At 43.6% G+C, this 22,545-nt stretch overlaps 1 protein-coding gene across 3 annotated transcripts in view; it reads right to left on the bottom strand.

The window, feature by feature from the left end:
- LPAR1 (lysophosphatidic acid receptor 1) overlaps window positions 1-16,078 on the bottom strand; it is a 140,202-nt gene extending 124,124 nt beyond the window's left edge. The window contains exon 1 of one of the 3 annotated variants that reach the window (XM_058672408.1): window positions 15,759-16,078. The gene's annotated coding sequence lies outside the window, so the exon portion shown is untranslated. Of the gene's footprint in view, window positions 1-15,131; window positions 15,353-15,525; window positions 15,668-15,758 lie in introns of those variants that run through there. The other 2 variants (XM_058672407.1, XM_058672409.1) reach the window with 2 other exon arrangements.
- Window positions 16,079-22,545: the final 6,467 nt, after the last annotated feature.

Here is a 22,545-nt window from a genome sequence, read left to right as displayed (position 1 = left end):
GGTGTAGATACCTGGAGTACTCCCAAGTGTAACTGGAGTTTGTCAGAGTGAATTAGCTAAATTGGCATGGTAGCAACTCTTTGAAAAAAATATCCAGAACAAAGTTGAAAATACAAATCACAGATGGAATGAACAATAAGACTGTGAAATAATTCAAGTGAATCGATTTCAAAATGTGTCCTAAGACTGGGATCCCAAGGCCTGGAAATGCTGGGTGCTGGCAAAGGCCATGGCTGGCAGTAGGAAAACTGGCATCTGAATGAAGAGCTCCTTTCTCAGCCTCAATCTTTGTGAATTTCTCATTCTCAAAATACTTTTAACTCTTCACATAGTTTTTTTTTTAAATGAAAGAGAAACAAACTGTAAAATGCTACCATGGCAAAAAAGAAAAAAAAAATCTAGCAGAGCAATAATTCCTCCATTAAAAATCTGTACCGCTTAACTTCAGTGTTCTAATTTCTTATAAGTTATGTATAGTTACAAAGTGTGTATTGACCCTGTGCAAGAGTGTTTTTTAAACCAACTAAATCTGATACTCTCTATATATCTACATATAATATTGTACCATCCCTCATATATGGCAAGTCTTCAGTAAATGTGGACTATTATTTAGCTATAAGCTACACTGACATAAAACTCCTTCAAAAAAACACCTACACTCATGTGCCCTTCCCCCTAAACAATCCTAATCAAATTTTACTCTAGTCAAGTAAGGAGGAGAAAAACCACAAACTGTACTGGTCTGTACTCTTGAGGAACAGTGGTTTTTCTACTTAGTGAATTCTTTGTTTAGTGGAGGATTAAGTTTGTGATTATAAAATAAATTCAAGGCATGTTATTGTATAACTGGAAAAGAAAAATAAAAAGGCCCAGCACCGTGGCATAGTGGGTAAAGCTGCCTCCATATCCCAGTATAGCTGCTCAACATCTACTCCAGCTCCCTGCTACTGTGCATGGGAAAAGAACAAAAGATGGCTCAAGTCCTTAGGTCCCTGCATCCACGTGGGAGACCTGAAAGAAGTTCTTGTTTCCTGGCTTCATCCTGGCTGGTCCTGTACTGGCTGTTGTGGCTATCTGGGGAGTTAATCAGTGGATGGAAGATTTATCTCTTTTCCTGTCTTTATGAATCTGACTGCCAAATATGCAAATAAATTTTAAAATAATAATAATCATCATAAAGAAAAGCAGGGAGAGAGAGGATGGGAAGACAGTATAGGAAAAGTTATCATGCTCTCAAAACATACATATATACGGAACGAACTTTGTTCCCTTTATACATAAATTTTTAAAACATCACAGACGCACTAGGCAGCAAGAAAATGCTGACTCACCAAAAAAACCACTGTCTTCCTCATGTCAGCCATAACAGTACACTATTTCACTTCCATTACTCATTTCTTTCATGACTCCACAATGCCATGTACTCCAGGCAGACCTCATCAAATATTTCCCCCAGGAAATCCTGAATCACCCTCGAAGTCAGCGAAGAGGCTCCCAGTTAAATTGCTTTTGTTCTTCTTCCTTGTAACATTATACTTTTCATCCATAACCGGGTGTCCACTGGTCAACATTCTCCTTCACATTAGATCCCATGCATTGTGCCTATAGTGACAACAGCAGCTCTTCACAGCACTCCTGCCTGTAACCAGCACAGTAACTGAAAGTTCCATAATAAGTATATTCTGAACAATGAGGGAACCTCCTTTGTCTTAGTACATCAGCAAATAAGATCATTGTCTTGCAAACTATAGTTGAACAAGTACATCCATGATTTCAATACATCCAAGATGTGACCAGAATTTTTTTTAATGAAAATGAACTACAATGGGAAAAAAAAACAGAGGGAAAAAGATCAATAGTCAACTATATGAAACATGCTTCATTTTTTTATATGCACACATTTTTAGCTGCAGGCCACAGCCAAAAGCATTCAAAAACCACAGAACTAAATGTCCTAATACAACTCCTAATTTCCCATTAAAATGCTCCAGAAAATACAAAACAAGGGGATGGGGGGAGGAATGGTCAAAGCACTAGAAAGACTTTTTGTAAAGATAAAACCAAGGCCTTATTTCCACTAACCACACACCACAAAGCACGGGTAAGAAATACAGCCCTGTACCACATGTGTGATACGCATTGCACTTTTGGACACCAACAAGACAGATGCTCTGTTGAATGTAGGAAAATCAAGAGTCTAAACCACCGAAGCAGAAAGTGCTATTTGTCATACAGAAATGAGGCTACTCACCAGCCACAGGGGAGACTGCTTATCTAAGGTTGTGTAACGAAATATTTGTGAAAATAGAAAACATGGTACTTAAAACTTTAGATGTTGCCTAGCAAGCCAGTGCTTTAAACCAAGGTAGCACCTTTCACAAAAAACAGAACATTCGAAAGCAAGCATTCATAACAAGTGCATTAGTTACCAAAATTTAGCAAAATTTTTCCAATAGGAGGTACTTCAAGACAAATTTAATCAATTGCCACTGGCAAATATATGAAATAGAATGACACCTCAGGTTCAAAATAAGAATAAATGAAGTCATTTCAGACAGACTTACAGACAGAAAGAAGGTAAGAAAGAGGAAAGGACGGTGACATTAATATCAGGAAAACAAATAGCTCCAAATGCATAAAGAGTTATTTTATATTGATTAAAAATATAAAAAAGACCTAACAAGAATCTTTATGTATTTAATATTACATTAACAAATAGTAATTGTTATAAAGAAATTAACAGAAGCCCATTTGTAGAAACATAATAAAGGCCCATTATCAGTCCTTACATAAATAAGGCATTGTACATATGAATAATAGTATTATAGCGGCTGAATTAATAAACATACTGTACTTGTCACCTGTGGTAAAACATACTTTGAGGATTCAGATACAGAAAATCTTAATCCGTAAAAAACAAAAATCAACTATTCATACTCAGTTACCAGAATGATTAAAATCAATAATCAATGCATAAGTTTATGTGAACAAGCACAAGTAATACAGTGACTAATAACAAGAGTATGTATTACCCTGTACGGTTTTAAAAGATTGTAGCAATCAGTAGTAGCACAAAACACGGAAGTTAAACCGGTTTCATTGCTTTTTTAATTGTAATTTTAGATGGAAAGTTTCTCCTCCTTTAATAATTGACAGAATTAAAATTCAAAAGAATTGTTCAGGGTGAGATTTGGCCCAGCAGTTCAAGTTTACCAGTCAAGAGACCTGTGGCCCACATCAGAGTAGCCGATCTCCTGAACACAAGCTTATGACTCCCACTCCATGGCAACACTGACAGCTCCATGGGTGGATCCCTGCCACCCACACGGGAAACCTTGATTCAAAGTTCCCAGGAATTTTGAGAAAAGATCAAAAAATTGTGTGGGGGGGGAGGGAGACAAGGAGAGAAGATTCTCTCTCTCTCTTTCCCCTCCTTTCAAATAATTTTCTTAAGATTTATTTATTTATAAGACACTGGACTCTATGCATGGCACATGCTTGCATTGAAAGAAACAAGACTGGATTTGAACTGTAATACTGCAAGAAGGTGGAGCACGGGGAGGGGATGGGGGAACATCAGAGCCTAAGAAACGCTGTTATAAAATGAAATGCAATAAAAATATGTTTATACAAAAAAAAGATTTATTTATTTATATTTGAAAAGAGAGAGTCCCCCATCTAACTGATCATTCACTCTCCAGATGGCTGTAATGACCAGGACTGGACCAGGCTGAATCCAGGAGCTAAGAGATTCTTCCAGGTCTTCCACAGATGCCCAACATTTGTGCCACTTTTGTAGCTTTTCTTAGATCATTAGCAGAGAGCTGGATCAGAAGTGAAGCAGCCAGGACACAAACTGTCCCCCATACAGGATGCCAGTGATGTAGGTAGCAGCTTTACTCACTACAACGTGTCAGCCCTTCAAATAAAATTTTAAAACCAAAGTTCAAAAAAAGTGGGTAAGCGGGGTGAAACGGGCAAAACAGCCTAGTGGCTAAATGCTTGCCTTGCGGGCTTTGGATCCCATATGGGTAACGGTTTGTGAATTGGCTGCTGTACTTCCCATCCAGCTCCCTGCTTGTAGCCTGGGAAAGCAGTCAAGGACGGGCCAAAGCCTTGGGACCCTGCATCTGCACTGGGAGACCTGGAAGAAGCTACAGCCTCCTGGCTTCACATTGCCAGAGCTCCAACCATTGTGGCTGCTTTGGGGAGTGAACCAGCAGATGGGAGACCTTTCTTTCTGTCTCTTCTTCTCTCTGCAAATCTACCTTTCCAATATAAATAAATAAATAAATAAATAAATCTTTTTAAAATAAATGAATGAATAAAAAAATCCAAGCACAAAGTAAGAAACACACTGGGTGCCTACTGACCACCCAACATGACTTTCAATTATTTAAACTACTGATTATTTTTAAATCTTTGAAAATCAACTAGTGCATATCAGAAGTGAGTGGGTGCTGTGACAGTGAATTAACCCACCACTTGTAATGCCTACATTCCTTATCAGAGAGCCAGTTTGAATCCTGACTTCTCCACTTCTGACCCATGAAATAAAACGACAGGGTGTCATCTAACGCATCCTGGGAGGCAGTGATGATGTCTCAAATACTTGAATCTCTGTCACTGACAAAGGAGACCTGACTGCGATTCCTGGTTCCCGGCTTCACCCTGCTAAGGTCTGGCTGTTAGTGGAGTTTGGGGAGTGAGCCAGCAAATAGCTCTCTCTCTCATCCCTTCCTGTATCTCTCTCATTTTACCCTCCAAGTAGACAAAAATAAAGGATATCATTTCAGCTCAAGAAGTGAGAACCAGACTTTAGTTCTCCCTGTTTTGGTTTTTCAAAAAATCCCTTCTCCTTCCAACCCTATCGCTCAGGTTTGCTTCACTAATTCAACTCCTCTTTCCTATTTTCCCAGAGAAACTTCTCTCACCTTCTCAGAAAGTGTGCCTCCCTGGTAAACTGCAAGGCACACTGCCTAGTGCCTTTCTCCCTACTCCCAGTCACATAGAGTCAGCCACTCCAAAGCTGCCTCTTTCAATGGATTACAAACCTCAGGAAGTTAAAACTGCATCCTATGCTCAGTAGGTAGGAAACAGTTATTTTTTTAAAAATTTATTCAAATACCAATTGATCATCAATTCACTACTATGTGCAAGGTATTGTTTGAAACATTTGGAAAACAACACAAAATAAAACAGTTACAAAAAGCCTTTGCCCTCATCTATGAAGAAGTCAGAAGAAGAAAACACAGGTAGACAAGGCCTCTCTGAAAGGTAGCCTTTGAGTTAAAACATAAAAACGGTGAGCAAGACAAATACTTGGGAAAAGAACATTCTAGGCTGCAAGGACAGTTGAACTCTGCAGATACGCCAGCATTGGGTATTAACAGGTTTGGGTCACCAGCATGCCATATCCAAGTGCCTGGATTAGGATTCAGGCTCCATTTCTGACTCAGCTTCCTGCTAATGCGCATCCTGTGAGCCAGCAGGTGATGACTCAAGGACTTGGTCAACATACGCTTCGGACACCCAGAAAGGGATTCAGGCTCCCAGGTCTGGCCTGGCCCAGGTTAGGCAGCAGTAACATTTGGAGAGCCAGCCAAGGATAGGAAGATCTCTGTGTCTCTTGGTCACTGTCTTTCTACCTCTATGCCTTCCAAATAGAGCTAATAAAAATGAATAAATTAAAAAAAAAACTCATGGCAATTGTTTATAGTAAAAATAAATCTCCAGGAGCATACACATCAAAAGAAGAAGCACAAGTTCTTCAAAGTAATCACAAAACCCAAGCAGAGATAGGGAGGAATTCATTAAATCTGATACGTACTAAATATTGTGATTACTACAGTGTCCTTAAAATTTATTTAATAGAAGATTTTAATGGCGAGTAGACTAACCTACACCACAAAGCAGAAAGCTAATAAATATTCAGTGAGGGTAGATATGTTTAAAACTCTAAGAAGCTATCCCAAAGTGGAATAAGAAGTTACTCATTAGTGATAGAACTACAAATGAATCTCCAGTACTTTCCAAATGACCAAAAATGAACATGCAGTGTTTTAGCTACCACATGGAAATGGGTTTCGCTTGTTTAAACTATAATGGCTTAAGGAGAAAAGAACAATAGATTTATCTCTGTTTTGTCTTGCCCGCAAAAAGGTATACTCATTTGAGTATCTGAAATGGAAGTAAAAGATTTCTTTAACCAGATAAATAACAAGGTTGTACTGTATTCTACCCTTTACCTTAATTGAACAATTAAAGCTTAAAATGATCTGATCAGACTTTTAAGATCTCTGCTACTAATCTGTTCATCTCTTGAAGCGTGGTCTTTAAGCTACTGGGATTTCCAAACTTCTTCTGAGAGGTATATCTTTTGTCGTATCAATAGCAGACATATGACACTCATTATTTTGAGTATTACAGCAAATCATGACTACAACTTTCTTCAACCCTCAAAACACCACTAGTCTTCTAACTATTATTACGATTCGTCCAGATCACTGAGACAGATTGTCTCAGGATTCTCTTTCATTCTAAAGAACACAATACTGAAACTCAAGCCTTTTCCTTCATATCATCACAGACCCACCACATGCAATGATGACCCACAAAACTTAGCCAGCTACAAAAGGATAACAACCTATACAACCTACACATGTCTTTTCCCTGTCAAAATACAGAGTATATTACCTTTTTGCTCTCACAGTTGTCGCTAGGTGACCTCATAAATTTCCCCAACCTTTATTTCAAAAGTATTCCTAAATACTGCAAGCTTTCAGTGCCCAACTAACTCCAGCTTCCAGATGAAACCTCTTCCAGAGTGGCTGTCTAACATACCAAAAACTACAAAATCTCACAGCAACAATCCTCACACTCACATTCCAGCCAGGAATGGCATCAGCATGCTCTTTGGTGTCCCCAACAGCCTCCAGTGGCCTTCTCCTCTACTCCCATAATACTCCAGCTTAACCCAATGCAAACCGCCATTCTCTGCCAGTAACCATAAATCCCAGGCTCTCTTCCCAGGCCTGTCACTCACCAGAAGCACTCTCTGGTCCTTTCTGTGACTCTTCTGCATGGAAACAGCTCTCTACTGTTTTGTCCTCCGAGGCATCCATCCTCAGATATGCAGACAGATCTTTGTGTAAACCTCGGTTTGCAGTATTTATCATTGTCTGCCTGATCTGACTCATTTGTGTCCATGTCTCTCCATGTTTACAAAGCTCCTCAAATACAAGGCCCATACTTTCTTGGTGGTGGTTTTCTTTTTCTTTTTTATGTTACTGGCCTTAACCAAGCATAAAGACATAAGAGGTGCTTCAAGATACCAGTTGCAAGGAACTGAGTGGACAGGGTCTCAGCAAGTGACTAGAGAACAGATGTTGCTGAATTTGGAAAAGCCAGTCCTCTTACGGTAACTGTGTGTCTGTGTCTAGCAGTTCTCTGTGGAACTACAATGAATAGTGGGGACAGAATGAATGCTTCATTTTCTTGACATGACAATAATCTTTCTCCCAGTGATTCACAGTCCAGGAGGCGAAGGGGCCTCCTAACAAAAGGCAGTTCTCAGTGGGCTGTGTAGCTCCCTTGGTAAGAATACAAGAACATGGCCATCCTTATCATGTGCCGATTACAGACTTGGGAGGGGGTGGGGAGGTCCTCGCCTACCACTCCAACAATGAAACCTGCCTGCAATCTGTAATGAATAACTGCACCTATCCTCTCTCTCCATAAGTGGCTGACAAGCCTACCCACTCCTGCACTGTTTTCTACCTAAGTGCTGGGTGCTGAACACATGCTCCCAAATGCCCCTGCCCCCTCTCCTGAGCCCAGATGAAGTGGAATCCTGTGCAACTAACATTCTCTACAATATCTGTCATTGGGGTTGTCACACAGCTGGAAATAGTTTCCATGTTGGCTGTTCAGGACATTCAGACATTCCTATCGCTGTGATGAAACCTCTTAATTGAGTAATGTCATGTTACCCCCAATCAAGAGACCATGTTAAGCTTCTCCAATCTTTCCCCATTGAGGGCAGCCAAACTACAGCCTCTCCAGAACAAACATGCCAGACTTCAAAAGCTCATGGCAGAATGGAATCGAGTGGAAATGCATATTTTCCATGAACTTTCTGAAGAGTCCTCCGATAGTCTCAGGTGCACAGAAACCTGTGTTTATAAAAATATCCCCCACCACATAAAGACAGGCACAAGCACATACATGTTTGTGGGTTCATCTAAGCAGAAAGACAAATATGGAGGCTCTATCGCAAATTGCTTACAAAGAGTTACATTACATGGGTCTCAACAAAGCACCAGGAGATTATCACATTTACTTGAAGCACATCCTCATCATGTGACCCATAACAAAAGGCATGTATTTTCATAAACACACACAGCTACCTTATTCTGGCCAGAATACTTTCTGCCCTGTTCATAGCCCTAAATCATTTGAACAAGACCATAAGTAAAATGCATTAAAAAAGCAAAGCACCATGACAGTGTGACCTCAAAACACATCTGAATTTCCAGGAACACCAGATCTGGATTATTCTAGGAAGCAAGCCTGATAAACAGAACATGGAAGCTCAAACACAAGTTGGGTCAAAACAAAGAGTATCCAAAATGAGACAAAAGAAAGCCAAGCCTACAGATTAAGTCACAGCTGTATCTGGCTTTAAACTTTTACAAGTAAGTTTTGACAAAATATCTCAAGTTTATCAAATGCAGATGAGAATATTGGGTTCTGCCTTCCCTCCTAAGCAGAAGAAACTGTCTGGCCTAAGACTGCACTGCAGAAAATGTTCTGAAGATTGAAGAACAACTCAGCAGACACACTGAAAAGAGCTCCATGGCTCATAGAAGATGGGATGCAGGCTCTGAGGCTCACGTGGCACAGTTCTCCTAGGACACAGTGGGTAATCCAGTATCCACCAAACACAGAATGACAAACAAATGAACGCAAATGACTAAATTAAGGAGGACACAAATGAAATTGAAAACAACCATAGAACATCAATTCTCCCACTTAATGGTATAAAGAGAGGTATTTTATCCAGAAATAGCAAAATTAGTAGTAGAAAGCTTCCTGATACTGTTTCTTGATCTTTTTTTCTTTTTTCAAAAACATACATTTATTTGAACAGCAAAGTTACAGAGAAAGAGATTGTCCACCTGCTGGTTCATTCCTCAAATGGCCCACAATGGCTGGGGCTAGGCCAAGCCGAAGCCATGACACAGGAGTTTCTTCCAGGTCTCCCACATGGGTGAAGGGCTCAAGCATTTGAGTCATATTCCACTGCTTCTCTAGCGGCATTAGTGGGGGGCTGGATCAGAAGTGGAGCAGTCAGAACTCGAACTGGTACCCATATTGCAGCTTTATCTCAGGTGGAGGCTTAACCCACTAACCTTTTGCTCCTCTTCTAGGCTTGGTTTCCCTTGAAGTACCCTTCCAGACACCAGCCTTCCAGGAGCCTTCCCACACATCCTCTGAAATCCGCCATCTCACCCTTAGACTCTCACAGGGCCACCAGCTTACATCTTTCCTAATGTTTGTTAAACTGGATTGTCATTCTCCACTGAAATGCCTGTAAGCTCCTCCTATATGGCAAGAATCCTGCAGCCCTCACCTCCCACCCACCACTACCTAGCACAATGCCCAGTATGCAATAGGCAGGTAGCAAGTATTCCTGGGTTAAACTGAACTTGCTTTCTCTGCCCTGAGCCAGCTTTGCCTCTCAGGAGCCAGGAATATGCCTCTAAAGCAGGCAAAATTTCACAAAGTAATATGGTGAGAGATTGACCAAAGAGGCCAATTTGACATGAAGTCAAATCTATGCACTGTTTTGACACTGAATACCATTAATAAAGGGAAACTTACTAAGATGGAAGGGCTCACAGCAGCAGTCTATGTTGTGAGCCCTGAACCAAATGAACGGCTTCAATGAATAAAATTCCCTTAACAGAACAATTGCAACTTTGGCAATCCCATGGCCAGGCATCATCAGCCAAACTCTTTTTCTCTTTTTAGAGAAACAGGCTGATTCTGAGATCATTTTTCTTTATGTCTCATAATACAACGAGCACAGCCTGATCTACTTCATTCAGACGTCAACAAGTTCTTTTAGCATTGGACCAAAGTTAAGAATGCACCCTGTCATTATGTCACTTTTTTAAAAACAGTATCACAAAAATAAAAAAAAAATTACAACCTAAATATGTATAAATGATAAAACAGTTCTCTGTTCATTTCTGGGAAAGATTTTTAATTTTACATGAATCTCAGAATAAAAGTTTCTATACCCGTAATCAGATGACAGAAGCTAACACGTAAATACTAAGACAATTTTCTTTGGCTGATCCTTCATGTAAATAATAATAATGATACTACTTTGAAATCTTAGTAACCTGCTAAAAGAAAAAACACCAGGGAATTTAAGCTAAACCTCAGCCTTACGCTTCTGCTCCAACATGTCCTTTCAAGAGACACAGTATACAACCCTCGGCTCCCTCAACTCAAGTGACTTACTTTATTAAAGAGGTCAAACCCAAGCCCTTTGGCAGAAGATAAACTGCTGGGAGGGTCATTCACTCACATCACCTTAGACAACTGCAGGAGGTGGCAGACTAATCTCTTACCTTTGTCTCTTTAGTAGCCTTGACATCTCCACATTCAAGAGCACCAAAGTGATGTAGCCAATGCAATTTCACCTTTGACCTAAGCTGAAAAGCTGTCCATTCCCACCTGTGGCACCACATAGTTAATCTCAAGTGTTCTCACAGATGGATCCCACACAGATGGATTCCTATCTGAGAGATGACGGGCCCAAGGCTTCAGCACTACATATGGCTTGTTTTAAAGGACTGAGCAAACCACCTCTACTGGAGGATAAAGGTCACCAAGGATTCTCAGAATTGTGTCTGCCTCACTGCAGTATCAATGCATGACTCCCAGCACCTTTATCTTCTACAAGGCCATTAGCCCCAATCTCCGACTGTTCATGCAGTGTGGTTAAATGAAATATCTAGGTCCCAGCATGGAAGCTTAGTGGATAAAGTCCTCGCCTTGCATGTGCCGGGTTCCCATATGGTGCCAGTTTGTGCCCCAGCAGCCTGTTTCCCATCCAATCTCCTGCTTGTGGCCTGGGAAAGCAGTCGAGGACAGCCCAAAGCCTTGGGACCCTGCACCCACGTGGGAGACCTGGAAGAAGCTCCTGGCTCCCGGCTTTAGATCAGCTCAGCTCCAGCCATGTGGCTGCTTGGGGAGTGAATCAATGGATGGAAGATCTTCCTGTCTCTTCTCCCTCTATATATCTGACTTTCCACTAAACATAAAATTAAAAAATGTTTTTTAAAATGCAATGTCTAACACAAACAGGGTCAAAAATGCCAGCTGTTAGAAGAGTCATCTTTAAATTCACATTAAGTAATAAGCTTTTCCCTCAACAACAAAAAGGAAGCAGGAGTGAGAGTGGCAGGGTATAGTCTCCTTGTCACCTCTAGATCCATAGAGTGATTTTAGCACACAAGCTCCAACCAACTCAGCCCCCAAAATCCAGATACAATGCAATAAGCATCATTGATATTTGCTAAATTCATGTGCTGAAAGTTCGAAGAACACTATCAATTGTGAAGAGAATGACAGAGAGAAAGAAACCACACATGACCTATTCTCCAATCTTCATTGGATATGAATAAACTGGCAGTCCTGTCCTGGCATTTAGTAGCCATGAGTTACAATTAAAATGCAACAAAAATAACAAGCCATTTCACCCCTCACTCTACCCCAAAACGTGTTCCGCAGTATTGTCCTGCAGCCTGAGGTTCAACTACCCTCAACTTCACCATTTCATGTAACACACTTCTCAAAATAACATCGAAGGTTCCCATAATTGCCACCTTGCAACTTTCCAGCCTTCATCACCGCGGCTCTGACTACAGTGTCAAAGAATAGGTCTTCGAGCTCCCACCACGCATTTTTTAAAAGACATGTCGTCCTTCCCATTTTGTTTGTGAAGTCCTCACCAGAGTTGGGATTTGATTTTCCATCACTGCAGTTCCAAGGTTCCTACACTCTACAGCCACAATATACCACAGACAAATATAAATAAACCTCCCACCTTCTGAAATTAGCTGACTGCTCCCCTGTCCCACCACCCCATATGGCAACTCTGGTTTCCTGAGGTCTATTTTCATCATCTTTATATTTGCCATACTAAAACCGATTCAGTAACTACTTGCTGAATTAAAAACTCCTCCTTCTATCCCTCTAACACATCCTTCATATCTCTCCATCAGAGTTAAATCATTAGGGGCCAATGTTTTGGCAAAAGGGATACAAAAGTAAAGCAGAAACACCTCTTGCATCTAATGGGTGCCAGTTAGTATCCAAGCTGCTCCACTTCTGATCTAGCTCCCTGTTAATGATGTGGGAAAAACACAAGATGGCCCAAGTGCTTCAACACCTGAACTCACATGACAAACACTCATGAAGCTCCTGCCTCCTGGCTTCAGCCTGGCCAGTCCTGGCCACTGTGGCAGTCTGAGCATGGAAGATAAACCCAAGGATGGAAGGTCTCTCTCTGTTTCTCCCTCTGCTTCTCCCTCTATCTGACTCTTTCAAATAATACGTAGTTAAATAATAATACAATAAAGCTACGGGGTAGCATGCGTGATATAGAAAAATAAGAACCCCAAAAGTAGTAGGCTGACTTCACGTGACCGGAGCAGGCTTTCAGATCTCAAAACAAGAGCTTATGTTTAAGATTTCCTTACATCATACTTTGTTTTCAAAATAAATCATGTTCTCAAGTGTACAGACATACTGATACAAAATTAAATAAATAAAAAGAATAAAGGCCGCAGACAGTAAAACCTCGACCTCAAAATAAATTTCAAGTCTTAGTTTAGTGTTTACATAATACTTGGAGCTTCCTAGTGAAAATGACATAATGTATCCTGCCTGGAGTGCAATTTTACTTACTAAACATATAAAATGATTCTCTGCCCTAAAAATCACTAACCTCAAATTCACTGTCATTTTGTACTGGGATTTTTACTCGGAATGTTCCAGCAGGTCTAGCAGAAAAGATTCAACAAAACCTCCTCACAGTCTATTATATATGGGGGTGGCGGAGGTGGGGAGGGAAACACAGTGGAGAGATCAAGTTACACTTTAGAAAATATTAGCTTTGAAAGAAAACCAAAGCTTGCAAAGGATAGCCACTAACATTCCCACTTCTATTACTCGGCACATAGGCAGAAGAACCATGCTGAGCGACTCCAGCGCTGGCAGTGGCTATGGCCCTTAGAGAGCAGCAACACTGCAAGCGGCAAGTTAGAGTGCTGTAGCAAAGGCAGGTCAGACTACATACAGGAATCAACTTGACCTTACAACAAGTTTGAACAGAATCACAAGCCTTCAATGACAAGGGTATCAGGAGACTGATCAAGGGGAGGTGGGGATTGCTGGGCCTCTTGTGGAGGCGGAAAGAAAAATGCAGCAAAGGAAAAATGGAAACAAGCAACTCCCAGCTCAAGTTTCTTTACCCTGCTGGCATCCCCTTTGGCCCGTTTTTTTCCATCTTCTAGACCCTCTTGCTAACTCCCCTTGCTTGCCTCCTGCTGTTCTGACACGGGATAACCACCCAGAGGACCTGGTCATAAGGCTCTCCGGACGGAAGGAACTGCAAAGATCAGCAAACCTCTCCATTTTCTAGACCACGAGGGGACCTGACCCACTAAGGTCGCTCCACTAGGGGACGCAGATCAAACCCAGTCCTCCCTCCTAGCTTAGCAGCCCGGCCTCACGCAGGACCTCCCTTGCCTGTTACCTGGCTTCTTTATCCTCAAGCCATACCTCACCAAGGAAAACTTGCAACACTGACCATCATTCACAGTGTTGCATTCGGGGCCAGCGTGCTCATGCCTACGTGGATTTAGTGACAGAGGAAAAACGACCCGGTAGCTCCGTGTGTGCGTCTGTGAACATTTCACAGCCATAATTAATCACGCCCTTTAGTCAGTGCCCTTTTCCCTGGGCACTGACTCTCGGACCCGACCAGGCAGTAGGTCCTGACACAGACCTCGCAAGGCTCGGGAGTACAGAGTCTGTCCTGCTCTCTCGCCAAGACTAGACTTTGAATCACAGAGCAGAGGAATGCCCAGCGCTGGGCAAAGCACATTTATGCAAATAGGCGGAAAATGCAAATCAGTAACGCCTAGAGGAGTAGAGGGTTTTACTCTAACAACTAATTACGTTTTTGGTATTTCTGCCTGCCAGTCTCTGTCCCATTGGGAAACAACGCACCCACAGTGACGGAAAATCCAGAGACTTCAACCAAATTGGGACAACCGTCTCAAGCCCTAGACCGACCCAGGCAGCAACAAGTCCTGCATGCTGTCATTCTTAACACATTCAGAGGCCAAATGGCAGTGAGAAAAACGTGGATAAACGAAATCCATTCACAGCCAACCCGTCCTGCACAAGCCACACCAGTCCTCCGATTTCAAAACCAGCGACTCAAAGCCAGGTCTCTCCATTGCCTCATATCACCCAATGAGTTGCTAAGCGTGTTCGTGAGGCTGCCGGACAGAAACTTAAGTTCTCAGCCGGGGAAGACCAACCCAGTCCCCAGAGGGAAGGAAGCGGTACTGGAGCAGAACACTGCGGGGCGCGTACGGGAGCTTCTGCCGTCCACGTAGGCGGGTCGTGGTTTTGTGGGAATCATAAGTCTTCAGGCGCCCCCTTCCCGAGCCAAATAACTAGAGGCCACCAACGTGTCACCTGGGCGGGTCCCGTCCGCTGCGCCCAGCCCGGGCCACACTGACCTGACCCGAGGTGGCTGAGGCGACTTCTCTCCCGGCGCTAGATCAACCGGTGGGTAGAGGAGGCCGGGAGAGCCTCGCCTCCTGCAGGCCAGCACCACGACCGCACACACGCATGCACACCACCCGCCCCGGCAACCGAAACGCGCGCCCCGCACACTCCCCGCCGCCACAAAGCCGGTGTGCGGCGGGACCGGGGCAGCCCAGAGCGCCCTTTGGTTGCCGAACTGTGACCGCGGCCACTGGCTCCAAGCCCAGGGCGCGCCGTCCCCAAGCCCCGCGCCGCGTCCGCTCTTTTACCTGCTCCGGCCAACGCCACCGCCACCGCCGCCTTCCCGCCGCCCCCGGACTGGCTTGGGGCCCCGCGGCCAGCCGAGCCCAGCCCTCCGCCCTCCCCTCAGGAGCAGCGGGGCCGCCCCCTGCGCCCACCCCACTGGGGTGCGCTGCTCGACCCGGAGGCCGGGGAGAGTTGCGTGGCGCTGGGCCCGGGGAGGCGCCCTACAGCCCGGCTGGAGCGCGCGGGCCGGGACGCGGGGAAAGGGGCGCCGAGAGAGCAAGGGCCCGGGAGAAGCAGCACCAGCGCCAGCCTCTTTCCCCCCTCTCCGCCTTCTCGCTTCTCCACTCGCACCGGGCAGCTCGAGTCAGCCAGCCCTGCGCCCCCGGGACGCCTCCACCCGCAGCGCGTCCCCCTTACCTGTGTGGCGCCCTAGAGCCCCGGCCCTCTGCGCTCCCCTCCCTCACTCATTTGCCGAACTTCCCGCCGCCCGCCGCTGCAGGTCGGGAGGCGGAGGCTGGGGGCGGAGGGGGAGCGGTAGCCTCAGCCTCCCATTCATTATCTCACCAGCCCTCCCGCCCCCCGTCAGACACACCCACCGCGGGGGACCCGCCGCTGCACCCGACGCCCACGCGCGCCCCTCCTGCGCTCACCCCAGAGCCGGATGGCCTGCAGGGCTCAGCTGGGCCCCCCTGAATGCTGCCTCTCCATTGGGCCACTTTTCTCTTCGCTCTTGAAAAGCTCTGGAAAGCATCGCTGGGCCAGCAAAACCCCTGAAGTGTGGTTGCTCTGTCTTGCACTGTCTCCTAGCTTACTTTCTAAACTTTCCAGAAAGCCCACAATTTCTCCCAGTGCAGCCCCAGGTGGAGGCCGCCTCTGCTGTGGGTTTTCTCGGCTTTTCCAATGAACTGGACCTCCCACCCCCAACGAGAGGGACTCTCTGCTCGCCTCGCTCCCCAGCTCCCGGCTTAGACATTTCTCTTCCGCTTTCCCAGTGTAGCTTTGCAAACTATCGATTTTAGTTAAGAGTAATGAAGGGCGGGGAGTGTGTACACCTGGAAGTGTGGGCGGGAGCTACGCGGGACCGAGGCCAAAAGAGCGATCTCAGGAGAGAGGCAGCCGGGGGATTCTCCCAGGTCCTCTAGCCCACAGTACCCGATCCACCCACCTCCCACCACTGCTTTCCCAGGAATTCCGGGACAGTCTGAGATCTCGTCGGTGGGCTCCATAGCGAGAGCCACCGCAGATCAAAAGGAGTCAGGAGTCGCCTGGGAGCGCCAGCGCAGGGAGAGCTGGCCTGAAATGCCACTTGAGTCTGAAGGACTGCAGGGAAGCCTAGGAACTAGGGTGGGCGTGGGTGGTGGGCGACCGGTAACCACGGGCTTTGCCAAAGGGCGAGGTCGCCAGAAACAGCTGCAGGGCTGTGGGGCGGGGTGGGACTTCTCCAAGAGAATGGAAACTTTTCAGGCCTTGGGTGAGTTGGAGGAACCCAGGGTGCTTCCTGCCAGTGACTGCTTCGAACCTTGACTGAGCTCCCAAGGGCTGGAGGCTGAGCCCTCACTGCAAGTCATTTTCTGCCCAATGCTGTTTCCTTTTTTAAAAACAACCATCCAAATCTCTTTAAAAATCAGCTTTAAAATAATCTGCTTACTTATCTTTCCCACCGCATTATGAATTATGTGCAATATCCTACTTAAAGTGTGAAAACGCTGAAGTTTGAGTTCGTGCACAGTGCTAATATGTCCATATACAGCATGCAGAAATGCATACACATGGGTAGAAATTTGAATACAAGCATAATGAAGGATTGATCATAAGCTACAAGAAACATTATATTGAGTAGAACAGACAAGTGTCTACTATAAAACCTAAGTACACCATTAAAGGTGTGTGTAAGAAAACAAGAATTAAGGACCCGTGGGGTGGCATAGGCAGCCTAATCTTGTGCTGGTGTTGGGGGAGAGGATGGCCGTATCCAATATGGATATTCTACTTCCGATTCTGCTCTCTGCTAATGACCTGGGAAAGCAACAAAAGATGTCCGAAGCACTTGGACTAAACCCATTGGGGAGATTCAGAAGAAGCTCCTGGCTCTCAGCTTCCTACTGGCCCAGCTTAAACCTTTAGGCCATTTGGAGAGGAAATCGGTGGATGGAAGATTCTCTCTCTCTCTCTCCCTCCCTCCCTCCCTCCCTCCCTCCTTTCCCTTTTCCTTTCCCTCTCTTTGTAACTATTTCAAGTAAAAATAAATAAATGTTTTTAAGAAGGATTTACTAAAAGGGATTTAAAATTTTTTATCCCAAAGGCAAAAAAACAGACATAGAAATGACCAAAGAGCCTGCCTATTGGCTGGATCACTCCCCAAATGCCTGCAATTCAACGAAGCAGACAGTAGCTAGGAGCCCAAGCAAGATCCCACACATCACTTGTGGAAAGTGACATCACTGGCTGCCTTAGCCAATCTGCATATACAGGAAGCTTGACTCTGGGGCATGAACCCAGAATTGAGCCCCGAGACCAATGGACATGGACCACTAGGTCAACCACTAGCCCAACTTTCATTTTTAACCACACCTGTACTCAATATAGAAAACTCACTTCCATCCTATTTTTCCTTTCTCTATACATGCTATTGATTAGGTTTCCCAACACCAGTATTTCTGTATCAAACAAAAAGTATATTTGAAAATTCAAGATCTCCACATTTAGCCCTCCCCCAGAAATCAGTTATAGGACTTTCTCATCTGCCACCTAGCTTGAACTTTTTCAACATAAAAATTTATCCCTGGCCTTCTTAAGGAATAGTTGTACCTGCTTCAACTACATGCATGAACAATTCAAAAACTCCCTGGAAAATAAAATTAAAACGTAAACTTATTTTCTTGCCAAGAAAATTGAACTTCATGCAGCTTTGTGTGTGTATACATGATATGCACTGTCCATGAACTTTTATTATTTTTTTATTGGAAAGTCAGATATACAGAGAGGAGGAGAGACAGAAAGGTCTTCTACTGATTCACTCCCCCTAATAGCTGCAACAGCCAGAGCTGTGCTGATCCAAAGCCAGGAGCCAGGAGCCTCCTCTAGGTCTCCCACATGGGTGCAGGGTCCCAAGGCTTTGGGCTGTCCTTGACTGCTTGCTTTCCCAGGCCATGAGCAGGAAGCTAGATGGGAAGTGGGGCCACCGGGATTAGAACTGGTGCCCATATGGGATCCTGACGCATGCAAAGTGAGGATCTTAGCTGCTAAGCTACCGTGCCAGGCCCTGTCCATGAACTTTAAAAAAAGTCATTGTTTTAACTGTGTTCCCTTCTGATATCAAATGCAATGATCTGTCCATAAAAGATACATGTATTCAAGAGTATTTGCTGAAAAAAGGCTTTAGTTCTCCCTTTATTTCACCTGCACTGGCCTAAAATAAAATAGAAAACATGATTAAAAGGTCTGCTTGGACATGTCTGTGTTCTGGACAAGCACAGGCCTGTCAAGGAGACGGCTTCTACAGCCAGTTTGAGGTCAATAACCTTAATATCACATGTGGGTTGTATCGCCAGCATAACATGAAACACAGTAGAGCATCAAGTTCAGCCTGTAAATATCCCTGTTGGCACTGGTATGTGGTTCCAAATGGCTAATTTTCTCATCTGTAAAGTGGGATAATAGTGTTAGTATATTTTATTTGATAGAGCTCCACCTTGTCTTTATGCAAATAAAATAATCTCTTTGAATGAGCTTCTTAAGATGAGCAGCACCTTTGATAATGCTTCAGTGGAATAAAGAAAGGTGCCTTGATAAATGTTCTTTAATGTTGGCACCCGTCTGTAGTCCTCTTGTCAATCAAGCGTATCCCCTTTCTTGGATAGTGGTTCTCTCTGTCCTAGTCTTTCTCTCTCACATCACCTGCCAAGCTTTATCTCTCTAGATTTGTTTCTTACAATGACTTCAGCGGAGCCTAACACAGCTGGAGCTATCAAACATGAGAAGAAGTATTCCTTGCCACATGATGAAGGACAGCCAAGAAGAATTTTTGCATCAGTATTGTAAAGGGCACTGTGCATGTTGGCGGATGACTGATGCTATCAAGTGGTCAAGGCACTATCATTTGAGAAATATTTTAGAACTGGAAAATCTGCCTTTGGCACTAAAATCGATTCAAAAAAGTTTGCCAGTCTTGCCAGTTCTCTCATCTTCCCCAAGGTCCCTGGACTCTGCCGAAAAGGCCTTTGAAAAGTTCACTAGAGAGAAATGAAAACTATCAGCAAAAAGATCTGTTGGAGGCTTTCCCTCCAGGCTACTGATGTAGAGACTCATTCAAGGAATACATTCTAGTGAGACAATGCCCTGAGAGAATTCAGCCCGCTTGGGAAAGCTTTCAGACACCTCAGAGCATTGGTTTCTTCCTTCTTAAAATGGGGTATTTGTGCCTCTCTGGTGTTTTTCCCTTTGGCTAAAGTGAAAGCATTCTTAAGAAACCTTTCTATTTTACAAGGTCAGCAGCAGCAGCAGCAGCAGCAGCAGCAGCAGCAGCAGCGATGGGTGGGGCAGGCCAGTTTAGTAAAAGAAATAACAGTCTTCAAGGTAAAGGTGGCAACGAGGATGGGGTAGAGTTGTGTGTGCAGCGGCCTCAAAAGAGGATGAAGCTGCAAGAAATCAAACCTGAAACAGAGTGCCCTGCTGTTCACCTTATTATCATGTACATCGGCATGCATAATCCAGGTAGTGGTAGAAGCAGATCAGGGGCCAACAAATACTTTCAAGTAAAAAGACTCAGACTTAAAATGAAGGGAGAATGAGACAATAAGTGTGTGTGTTCTATATACAATATTAGAGCTGGAAATAGAGCTCTAAACAAGGAAATAGTAGACAAATAGCTAAGTCTATACTTCAAATTGATTGTGGAGAACACGGAATTCAAATGAGTTTAGGAGCATGCGCTTGGCCTAACAGTTAAGCCTCCATTTAGGAGAACCCACTTCCACACTAGAGTGCTTGGATTTGACTCCTGATTCTGGCTCAGGATTCTAACTTCCTGATAAGGTACTCCAGGTATGCAATGGTAATGATCCAATAGTGGCCCTTCCGGAGGTCACATGGGACTCCTCATTCTTGTCTCCTGGACTTGGTCCCACTGGCTTGCCAATGCAGGCCTTTGGGGAATGAACCAGGGTGAGAGTAAGTACTCTTTCTCTCAAATAATAGTGTTAGAAAATGTGAGGCCTATGAATAGATTTTTCATTTTCCAGACACCCCCCATGAAAAAATAATAGAAAATAGCTAGATTTATGGTGAAACTGACAAACAAAACAGAAAAGAGAGAACCTATGTGGGAGAGCAAGAAGAAGCTCCTACCTCCTGGCTTCAGATCAGCTCAGCCCTGGCTGCTGCAGCCATTTGGAGAGTGAAATAGCAGATGGAAGATCTTCCTCTCTGTCTCTCCTCTCTGTAAATTTGCCTTTCCAATAAAAGTAGATAAATCTTTAAAAAAAGAAAAAAGAAAAAGAAAATGACTATGAATGTGAAGAATAATAGAATTTTTCATCACTCACTTTTTAAATGGCTACTAATATACTAATGCTAGAAGTATTGTTATTAACATTGCCATTAGACATTTTCTTCTAAAAAGCAACTAGCAGGAGAACAGGTTAGGAAATGTGATTTATGTGTCTATTTAAGTTTAAACATACTGCTTAATTCTTCAGTAGGGCTAAGGAACTGGTAATCAGCCAGGGAATCTACAGGACCATGCTATGTGCCTCTCCAGCCAACAGTTCCTGGACAATGATGGTTGTAGAAGGTTAGGCTTGAGGAAAAGGCGTTGTATGTGTAGGGTTCACAGGTAAGACTTGCTCAGTGAGGCCCAAAGGGCATCCCATGACCCAACTGGGACAACACAGAAGTTGTCCCATATCCCTTTCAGACTATCAGTTGCAAACAACTTGCAGGTCAGCTTCTTTTTCTGTCCAGTGCTACCCTCTCTCCCTCCCACTCCTTTCCCCATCTCATTGTCTCCCCAGGGAATCTAATCTAAGACATCCTAGGTGTACTTGGAGAGTGGATGAAGCTTTGACTGTGTCACACCTGAGCAAACCCCATAGTATACAGAAGAGCTCTGTGTATCATGAAGCATGGGCAAGGGGTTAGGAAGAAGGCGCAGCTCACCAGCTTTTCCGAAAGATGCTTTATACAGACAAGAAGGGTGAAGTGGAGGTAAGTCAGCAGCAAGTAAAGGACACATTAGGATAAGACTTGTGAGGGCAACTGGGCAGCCACAGTCCAGACACCTAGTTGTTCATGTAAACTAGACATTGAAAGAATTTTCTTGTCCTTTGGGCCACCAAATTTTAGCAGTCTGAATGTTACCTTAGCTTCATTAATACATTCACATACATTTTAAATGTAATCATAGAAGTCTGATGACACCCTATAGGCCTGATTGTGAATAGATTTAAGAAAAAGATTTTAGATATACTGCCTTCCAGAGTGAATAATAACCCAAAGTGCACAAGTTAAAGATGTTACACCTAGCACAAATTCTAATTTCACACTGATCATCTTTAGCTGAATACCTTTGCCAAGCCATTTTCATTTCTCATAGGCCTACATCTACTCTGCCAGAAGAAAAGGCAAAGAGGATTCCAATGGAAAATTATGAAAGAACACAAATGGAAAACCAGTTAACAATATCAGGTACAATGACACATGCATCATGGATAAACCTCAATAGCATGCTGAACAAAAGAACGGAGACACAAAACCAGTGCATATTATAAGATTGTGTTTCTATCAAGTTCTATAATAGGTGGAGTTAATGGTTGGAGTTGGAGTTGACTGAAAGTCATACAAGAGAACTTTCTGTGGCTAGAAAACTAATATCTTACTTTGTGTGGTAGTTACATGGGCTTTTACATAATTATCCAAACTCACTGAATGGAACAAACTCATTGAATGGAAAAAAATTTTATAAACTTTACTTTGTATTAATCATCCTTATATCAATACAAGACTACTTATAAAAGAAAGAGAGGTTTATTAAACTCAAAGTTTTGGAGCCTAATAGTTTATACACACGGTATGTACAGACTCTGGAAAAGGCCCCTCTTCCTTGACAGATGATATGGTGGGATGGTAAGTATGAAAAAGAGATCCCATAGCAACATAAGAAATCAGAGAGTGACTTAGAGTTCAGGCTCAGGTTTTTAAAGTAATTCACTTTCACAAGACCTCACTCCAAGAGACTAGTATTCCCTTCCAGGAACAACATCCCAAATGACCTACAGATTGCTACTACCGTCCACTTCTTAAAATCGCCACATCTCAACAATGCTGCGCTGAGGAGCTAGTTTCCAACACACAGAGCTTGAGAAAACACACAAACAATACCATATAATCTTTTTTAAATGAAAATGAAATGATTTGTACCTACTGATTTAATATTGCTTA

The sequence above is a fragment of the Ochotona princeps genome, chromosome 14, assembly GCF_030435755.1.
Source record: "Ochotona princeps isolate mOchPri1 chromosome 14, mOchPri1.hap1, whole genome shotgun sequence".
Taxonomy (NCBI): domain Eukaryota; kingdom Metazoa; phylum Chordata; class Mammalia; order Lagomorpha; family Ochotonidae; genus Ochotona; species Ochotona princeps.
The sequence above is the reverse complement of the archived record's forward strand: the minus strand, read 5'-3'. Positions and strand labels throughout refer to the sequence as shown.